This window comes from Rhipicephalus sanguineus, chromosome 2, assembly GCF_013339695.2.
Source record: "Rhipicephalus sanguineus isolate Rsan-2018 chromosome 2, BIME_Rsan_1.4, whole genome shotgun sequence".
NCBI classification, from domain to species: domain Eukaryota; kingdom Metazoa; phylum Arthropoda; class Arachnida; order Ixodida; family Ixodidae; genus Rhipicephalus; species Rhipicephalus sanguineus.
In genome coordinates this window covers 132,485,855-132,495,625 of record NC_051177.1, presented here as the reverse complement: position 1 = coordinate 132,495,625, position 9,771 = coordinate 132,485,855, and the positions used below count along the sequence as shown (strand labels likewise).

General features: G+C 48.0%; 1 long non-coding RNA gene across 2 annotated transcripts in view; it reads left to right on the top strand.

Moving 5' to 3' along the window:
• Positions 1-2,118: 2,118 nt before the first annotated feature.
• LOC125757504 (uncharacterized) overlaps positions 2,119-9,771 on the top strand; it is a 35,630-nt gene continuing 27,977 nt past the window's right edge. For both annotated transcript variants that reach the window (XR_007415275.1, XR_007415276.1), the window contains exon 1: positions 2,119-2,257. This is a non-coding gene — a long non-coding RNA (uncharacterized LOC125757504). The remainder of the gene's footprint in view (positions 2,258-9,771) is intronic.

The window sequence follows — 9,771 nt, the reverse complement described above, 5'->3', positions numbered from 1 at the left end:
TCGGCCGGATTTTTTTTTCAGCCATATGATCGATCCATTCAAGTGTTAAGAAGTATCCGGTGCCTTATTTGTGCGCCAACATCTTTTACGTCACGTTAGTATAAAAACGCTTTGACAAGCACAGAGCGCAAGCTGTCAACAGTTTATTGACGACAGCAAATAGTTATTGTCAAAATTTTTCACAATAGCATTGCCCATTGCAGCAGTGCAATCGAAAAACAATATCCGCATGAACTGCGGTGCAAACTAATAACAAGAAAACGTCACCGTACATATGGCATGTTACTTAGATATGCTAGTTTTTTCTTAAATATAGTGATGGAAATTGTGCTAACGAACCGGTCATTCAGACTTGTGATTACGTGGCCCACAATGATGTAGCGTTTCATTTGATGGTTCCTTCTCGACAAGACTATGCGATAGCGCCAGTCATGTTTCAACTCACCCCGTTGTGCCTTTCATCCTCTGCCTGGTGCGGCAGTCGCTGGCGCGGGGGCGGGGGTTGCTGTCCGCGTGGGAGGGTGACAAGGGATGGCATTCGGGTGACAGCGTGCCGTTCGAAGCCAACATCTGCCTGTTGCAGATAAACTTGTAGGACAGGCACGTCATGGCTTGACTGCCTGCCCCAGCTACGTTCATCTAGTGAAGGCGCCGGGTATTAACAGTTGAAACTTTTCTGCAGCTTATTGCAGGTGTTGAGGTATGTGTCGATGATGTTAACAGGCTCGTGAAAACGTTCCTTCTATTCGCCTATACTTGAGCATCATGACCGCAGTGTGATGTCATCTACGTATAATGCGTGATATTCTCTAGTACAGTGTCTGGGAGGCGTGAAATTGAGGAAAGCCAAGTTGTGGAGGAGTTGCGAGAGCACCCAGCCTTGCGGTGCAACTGGCACCTAAGTTCTAATTTATATAGCTTTTACACAGACAAACGTGGTCTATTCGCGCCATCTCCGCCGCGTTTTTGTCGGTTTAAGATTAGCGGTTCCCTGATCGTAGCAAAAAAGATCTACCTGGGACCCTTACCAGAATTTAAAGGGTGGCATCAGGGTAACCACTGGCCATTAAGAGCAACTGAGTGTATTCCAAAAGAAGGCAAACGCACGAGAAGGAGACAGAAAGTAAGGTGGGCTGATGAGATTAAGAAATTTGCGGGTATAACGTGGCAGCAGAAAGAACAGGACCGGGTTGATTGGTGGAGCATGGGAGAGGCCTTTGCCCAGCAGTGGGCGTAGTGAGGCTGATGATGATGGTGGTGATGATCAGGGTCTATACACTGTTTTGCTAGAGGTTGACGTCGCTTCATAACCGCATGTAAATATATCTTCTGCGTCTTAGCTATATTCGAATATAAGACGACTAGAAGGCGAATACCATTTTTTATGTTCTCAGTCCGTTATATTGATCCTACCTCATCACCCTCCGAAAGCTTTCTGCAACTAGCGCGGTTTTGCACTGCCTCCAGGATCGGAGGCACCTCCCCTGGTTTTGCACTGCCTCCGCGATTGGTCCACCTTTGACCAAGGTACGATGTCAGGTGATGACGTCATAATGTGAGGTTACGTCACGATGGCGTGAAAATAAGACACCAATTTTGGCGATTTGTGATGTCGTCGTGACGTCATATGGTGATGTGATCACGTGATCATAGTTTTCGCGTCACTCCTCCCCGACGTCGCGGCACGCTGACGCCGATGGTAAAGTTTCGCGTTTGATGAGGCATCTCAATAGATCTACCGATGATGTGTAGTGATATAACGACTATAACAAATCTGCTAGGCAGTTCGTGGTGTCAACTGACAAAATGACTATTGTGATCTGTCTTACCCAAAACAGCAAATAGCTTTCGTGAATTCGTAGAATTCTTTAAAATAGCCCCTAGATTACCCTACGAAGAACTCATATTTTACGAAGATTTCTTTTAGCGGAGAAAGCTGTTTTGTAGCCGCATACTAAAATAGCAATTGCACATGTGGTCACAAAGTAGCATAGCGTAAGGAAAGCAGGTCATCGTTAATATGAGATCGCCAATGTCCACACGCTTATTTTGAAGCGTTTTGTGCTATACTGTGTATTGACCTTCAAAGTGATCGAGCATCTCACTGGCCGCAGGAAAGAATAGCAGTAAAGCTCACGCAGTCTCAGTGTCCCGCTCTGAGTTGTCGCCTTCTGGAGTCGCAGGAGTGGTATATAGAATATGTTTGTGATAGGGCCAATTCCTGTATTGGCCTTGCTCTTCACAACTATCTTACCCGGTATGTACTGTCTCCTTACGTTGTACATTTATTAAGTAAACTGACGCAGAGAAATTTCCAAAAACTTTAGCTCGAACATACCAGCTGCATATCACGCCAGAAATCCCTACAGATACGGTAGCAAAGCGGCGCGATTACACGGACCACTAATAACATGCATTCCATCTTATTTCTAGATCGTTTTGCTTGTTAGCTAGCGTTGTATCCTCCAATTATGAACTGAATAACTGACCAATGTGTATTAGCATATGCCCTTGACTTAGCAGGGTTGTTTCTAGTAAGACAACGGTATCAGTGGTCAAATAATTTCATTGACAGCGCCATTTTTCTCATACTAAATTATTGTTCAGTTTTACTTTTAAACGCACATTTTGTTGCATGGTGTGCTGAAATTGATGAAATAGAGCTTTCAGAAATACCAGGCAGAGTCTCCACGCGGACACAAAAAAAAAACATTTTTCAGGGGAAAATATTTCAAGAATGTGAAACCAACGCGAACTAAAAAAACTGGAGCCATAATTAAAGAGATTGTGGCGGTGTGAAGCATAGCGCGAATAACTGTAGCACAGGAAAGCAACAGGTGCGAACCATGTAACTTGTAGAGGTGACAGCCTATTCATCACAAAGTGCAGGCATTGTCGCAAGGGGTGGCCAAGACTTTCAGAAGGGCGCATACATCACAGACGGAAGGGCGCCTGGACATGATGTTTCTTAAGCCTGAACCGCACGTACGCTCCCAAACGCGCACGGGGAGCGCGTCAGTGCGCGCAGCCCAGGCGTCTCCAGCGAATTATGGCGGTTTTCACCCAGACACTACGCGCGAAGGCACACGCGAGCGCGCGCTTCCTGAGACGTGCAAGACATCGTTTCGTACAAAATTACAGATAGTTCATCAGAGTACTTACAAAACCTCCTTCAGGTACCTTTTTTGACTATTACATGCATTCAAAAGTAAATAGGAACAAAAATTTTTCGCATGGCGCGTATCATCATCCGTCGGTCAAGCCGGTGCTTGTAACAACCATGCCACAGTTGCGTATTTGCAGGGCTCCAAGCGCTTCCCAACACGCGCAGTTTCAAGGTCCACATCAGATCGCCGCGAACACTCGCGTACCGAGCGCGTTTTGCTGCACTTGCTTCGTCTGCGCATGCGCGGCCTCCGGAGCGCGTACAGTGCGTGCTCGACCAGCGTACGTGCGGTTCGGGCTTTTAGACAAAAGGAGACGTCCGGTGTCCATTGTCACGGCACACTCAGTTGCGTGAAGGAGCGGCGCGTGGTGCCTCTTAGAAAATTTTCCCAGATGTGGCGGTGCCGGCGTTTGTAGAAAATAAAGAACTATATGCATGCCGACGTCCGTTAGCGAGCGCCCTATTGGGTGACGGGATAATGAAAAGCTATGTGCCCATATTTTACGCATCGGCGCTAAGGCTTTCGTCGTCAAGTCTTAACGATACTTTCGGAAACCCGTAGAATGATTTTGAGGAGGAATCTGAACTGTCCGTGCTTCGTGGCTGGCGCTCTCCTCTCCCTTTCTTCCTCCCTCATTTGCGTTCGGCGTTCCATGTAGCCAATGACTTAGAAAAGGAAGGCACGACAAGACAACACAGACATGAATGGCAGGACGAGTGCCTGGACGAGTGACAGGATGAGATTCAGGGGTGTAGCCAGAAATTTTTTTCGGGGGGGGGGGGGGTTCAACCATACTTTATGTATGTTCGTGCGTGTGTTTGTATGTGTGCGTGTATATATACACATGCAAAACTGAAAAATTTCGGGGAGGGGTTTGAACCCCCCCAACCCCCCCCCTTGGCTACGCCCCTGATGAGATTGGAATTCATGCTGTCCAGCATGTTTGCGTTTTTCGATCGTGGCTTCCTTTTCCAAAGAATATGTTCTAACCAGCCCCGAGGCACGCTTGCTATTTAGCAGATGTGCCAAACAGACGCTTGAGCAGGATGCGTGTGTGACGGAATGGTACAATGGCTATAGAAGGAATTAAATGAATGGCGCTACCTTCCTACCATGAGAAAATGTCTGGTTGAATTTGTTGAGAGAATTGTATTGCAGGTATTGCACGCACCCCCAAAGTTGGGCGGGTCCTGGAGGTTGTGCGATAAACTGGATAGAACCACAGAGAGATGAGATGTCTGGTAAGATAAAGAGAGCAGAACAAGCCAGCAGAAACACCAGCTATCAAATCAGTGGGCGCACTGCAGCTGAATAAAGAGTAGACACAAAACTTATCTGCACTTAGCTTGTATTAGCGCGGTTCAAAAAAAAAAAGAAGTAAACACGAAACGACAGACAGGTGGGCGCGTACCTGTCTGCCGTGTCGTTTTGCTTCTTATTTGTACCGAGCTAATACAAGATAAGTTCATAGATGACCAACTCGCCCGAACTACAACGTTTCTGAATTTATCTGCCCATGCGCAGATACGGTAGCGCCAACTGTCAATCCGACACACATAGCGCCGGGTACTACGGGAAAGATAACTCTTAAAGCATTTCATTTGTTGTTCACGTAGGCGAATCGAAGGTTTGCTGAAGCACGCGTTTCAGCTACTATTGATATACCAAGCCATTACCACTGGGTGCATTTCTTCATTCCTGGGGCTATATAACAATGCGCATTCACCGTATTTCGGCATGCATTTACATTCACGACGATGTTAAGACACATTAGATGTGGGACCTCCGGTTACAACCGCTTATGCGCCATTAGCCTGACTTATACCGCGGCCCATCGCCCCTATGTAGAAGCGGCCGCAGGTAGAATGACCCTTATATACCGCATTAGTACGGTAGTCTGTAATATTGCGGGTTTTTAAAGAAGCACTTAAGTGGTCTTTCATGTACTACTTGCTCATTCTTTTCTTTTTCTGCACAGCTGCGAATGTCTTACCTGCCTAAGTAACAGCGGATCGGACAACGTTAACGCCGTGTCTACTTACCACATCCTTTAGCCTGTGCGATGCTAATGGGAGTATGGGATAGCGACGACTCGGTCCTTGTTACTACTGATTCCTGAAACCGTGTTCCGACTCAACGAAATCTACTTGTTTTGAAAGGGGTCATGAACCAATCCTTAGGCCTGGTGAGAAAAAACATCCAGCGGATAGCAGAAAGTATTTCGAACATTTCAGCCAAATCTCGCAGTCGTGCGCCTGTAGCAAAGTTCACAAGCGTAGAGCGAAGTTGACGATTTCTCACAAAGACAGACATGCGCTCACTCTCTTCGTAGCTGCCTCTCTCAGCCGTTTGACGTCGAACAGCAGATAGCATGCTATTGGTCAACAATCGACATAAATCAAGAGCGGCGTTTGGATCAGATACTCTTGTTGTCACGGAATGCCGCGACGTGCCGGCGGCGCACCCCATAGTCCGCTAACATTACACAGTAAGCCACACTCACCCGCAGGAATCATAACAGGAGAGAGCGATCGCGTTTAATCGCGCGCACTCAAGGTCATCGCGCGCGTTGACGCCACTTCTTTCCCCAGTGCCATACTTCCCTTTGTGGCTTCCAGCACACTCGTGCGATGAGACAACATAAAAAGACGCGCGAAAAATCCGTGTAACTCCGCTCGTTCTTGACGGTCTCGAGAATTTTTTTTTCGGCGATCCATTCATGAGGCAATAAACTACGATACTTAGGTCATTGGACGATTAGATGGAAAAGTTGTTCATGTGTTCATGACCCCCTTTAGCGTGCAGCAAAAGTGGTTACTGTTGAACGAGGATAACTAACGTAGAAAAAATGCATTAACATTAAGAAAAGAAATTTTGTGTTTATATAATGTTGAAAAAGCACCTAAAGAAACGAAATTATATTACAGCAAGTAACCTAAGATTAAAAACTTGGGAGAATCCACGAAAGCTAGATTCTTCAAAAAAAAATCACAGCATATCCACGGGGTGAATGATCATGAGTGGGGCGAAGCTACGGAGGGAATCATCTGTAAACCGTGAAACTCTTCCGTGAAATGCGCCTAGTACATAATATAAAGAGTGTGAAACATCGTGTATATATTAAACATCAAACTTTTATTGTACTGTTGGTTTACGTGGTCCCTTCATTATCACTTGTGATCGGTGAAATGCAAGGAAGAAGTCCGCTCCCGAGCGAAAGAGCGCCAAGAGCGACCGCATTCCCCGCTCGCCCTGTGCGAATTAAATGCAAGGCTAGAGGGAAGACAGGACGCGCGTTCCACGACGCGAGGTCGGTAGCATGCCCAACGAACGCCAACGGAACGCTATCGTGCAAGTGCTCCGGCTTCGCATCGCCTCATGGTTCCATTTAGCGTGCCAAAACCAAATATATTGCTCAAGGTGTGCCTTGCGTTTTTCGTAGAAATAATTTCTTTATCATGTACATTAAGACGAAAAGTTGAAAGCTCACTAGAGTGTATCGCCCGCAAAGTATGTCTTTTAGTGTGATTTAACTCTCGTACGGCAGGGTCCTCGCGCCGTTGCCGGTCCACCTCGCCCATTGACGATCGGGCGAGGTGGCTACATACAACTACTACTACTACACTTTAAGAAAAACATCTGGCGTTCTTTCGTTCTGCTTTTACAAAACATCTGGCGTCTTTCGTTGGTTTATTTCATCAATCAACGGCGTTTTGAACAAAATTTTTATTGTTTAATCACGCACAGGAGAAATCTCACCAGGCACTACCTTGGAGGTAAACAATGGCTGCTAATGGGAATGAGAGACAGAAGAAGTCGGCTTTTAGCTAACACTTACACGTCTACTTCTACTAACGTTTCCTACTGGAACATGCCAATGGCTGCTAATGGGGAATGAGAGACAGAAGAATTCGGCTTTTAGTTAACGCGCACGCTGCGAATTTTTTATTGTTCAACAACGCACAGGAGAAATCTCCCACCGGCACCACCTTGGAGGTCAAAGCGTAAGACTTGTTACGGACTACTACGATGACGACGAATACGAGGGACGAACGGGTGCCGCCTTAAGGAGCTTCGCCCCTAAAAACAAAACAAGGTTGATCCCTCCGTCATAGGAATCGGAATAACACGAAAGTAAAGCGTGCCCTTACAGAAGTAACTGAATGCTTACTGTACATTGATACAAGAGAGTTTGCACAATGTATATTGATGTCTGGCAGCTAATGACACCATTTAACGTGTATGCACCCACTTTGATGACTGGTGGTACATCTCCATCCCGACGACTAACGTCCAGGTTAAATGATTAAACAAACTCTTGTGGTAGCTGTAGTAGTTAACGGTGGAAGCGTAATCAGAGAACGAGGTGTGATAGCCAGAACAGCGTCGCATATTGGACGCAGATCTTGGTCGCCATCCCACGGCATGTTGAAATGTGATTGAACACCACGGCCGGACTAGAGGCAAACGCAAAGCGCGTCGTGTCGCCTCGGTAGCCCGGCCGCGATCTTTCTCGTGGCGAGCGCGTGAGCGTGGAACGCGGTGTTACAGCCATGTTAGGCAGGCGCGCGTCGCAGAGGTATTTTTGGTTTGTATTAGCGTGATGATATGAGCGAGGACGACGCTTTTACTGCGCTTGGGCAAAGGTCGCCTCCTCGCGGTGCGTTAAGGTATTGACAAAATTCAAATTCCATTGAAAACCCGCCGAATGGGACGGACGCGTAACGCGTTGCAAGCATAGAGTTTCCTAAAATTAACTAGAGGGGACTCTGGCGCTGCGATCGTTCAGCTACCATGGGAATGATGGGTAGTACACAAATTTGCCTAGTCTTCGTGCTTGCGGCTTCAAACGTACTTGTGGCTTTGTTTATTGCTGTGTTTTGGCGTTCGTTTCGGATAAAAGAATAGACCGTTGTGAACTTCGTGACCAGATTTGAATTGCTGAGCCTAAAGAAGTTAAAATGGTGAAGTGAAACTGCTGACTTTTGCTGAACTTTGTTTTTCGACAAAGCGGATGCAGCCGACGCGGCGCCAAACGGAGCCGAAAGTACGAAGTTTAGACAAATTTGTGTACTACCCATCATTCCCATGCTGGCTGAAGCGTCATGCGTTGCAGCTCCCATAGACACTAGCGCCAGAGTTCCCTCTAGTAAGTATTGTAGGAAACTCTATGGTTGCAAGTGATAGTCGCGGAGGCCGCAGCGATGACGAATTACTTCACCTTACCACTCCCAGAGGTCACCACCACCCAGCCGACCGGGAGAGTGGTAGATATAAAAGGCGCGTTTGTAAAGCCTCCAGAGTGTGTGACCGTGGCGCAGTGGATAGCGTGCCCGGCATCTGTTGTGGCGGACCGAGCAGTCGTGGGTTCGATGCCCGTTGACGGTACCTCTTTTTCTTCGCCATCTGATCGTGTATATTTTTTCAACGTCATTTCCGTGACGATTGTTTGAGAACCACAATCTGTTGCACACACTGAAACTATGGCCGAAACTGTGATCAAGGGAGTCCCGCTGGAAGCGCGCGTCGGCGCCTTCGGGCAGAGCTCGCCAGATGCGTTTTGCAGCCACTTCTCGTGCTTGCACAGCCTCGGGCTCTGCTTGACGGTACGCGCGCTTTCTCGCCGCTTCACTGTCCTTCACATTTTGAATATCCGATTCGCGCCGCAGCCGTGCAGCTTCAGCCTCACGGGCTGAAGCTGCTCGGCTCGTCGCATGCTCGGCTCGTCTCGTGCCGGCAGCAGGCCTCTCCCTCCCTCCCTCCTCTCGATCGAACGCGGGCGGTGTGTATATAAGCGGCGGAGCGCGCGTTCGGAATTCAGTCAAGGGCGTATTTACTTGGCTTTCGCTTGACTTGACGCTTTGCTTGACTCGAGTAGATGCGATGGAAGCAACAGTACCTTCAATCAGCGTCCCGCCACTCGTTGAAGGCGACATCACCCTACCCTCACCGTCGTCGGCGTCAACAACAGCAAGCAACGCAGAAGACAAGGCTGCGAAGAGACGAGCATACGACGCTGAACGCAAGCGTTTGAAGCGAGCTGCGGACCCGGAACTTCGTGCACGAGAAGCTGCTGCGAGACGGCAACGACGGGCTGCGGATCCTTCACTCGGGGAACGAGAAGCAGCTGCGAAACGGCAACGACGGGCTGTGAACCCTGAACGTCGTGCTCGAGAAGCAGCAACCGTTCGTGAACGTCGAGCCGCGGATCCATCACTCGGGCAGCACGACGCTTCTGCGAAACCCAACTACGCAACATTCACGCGGTGCCCCCACCACTCTGCGACGCATTTAATCGAGTTCCCACCGTGCGAAGATGCAGGCGACATTTCTTTGCCCTAGATGAGGTACAAAATCAAATATCAATAATACTTTACTAGCCCATTGAGCCAGTTCTTTCCTTCAGCTGTGGTAGCTGTGATGTGAAAAAATGCGACAGATCCCTTGACTTGTGGGAATTGGTTTCATGCGAAGCAGTCAGTGAGCACTTCTACGCTGTATTTTATGGATTTGAACCAAGCATTACGAGGTGGATTGACGTGTATTTGTAAGTGTAGTAGCTGTGTGCACATCGTTGGCTTACTAAGCACGTCGACAACTCTGA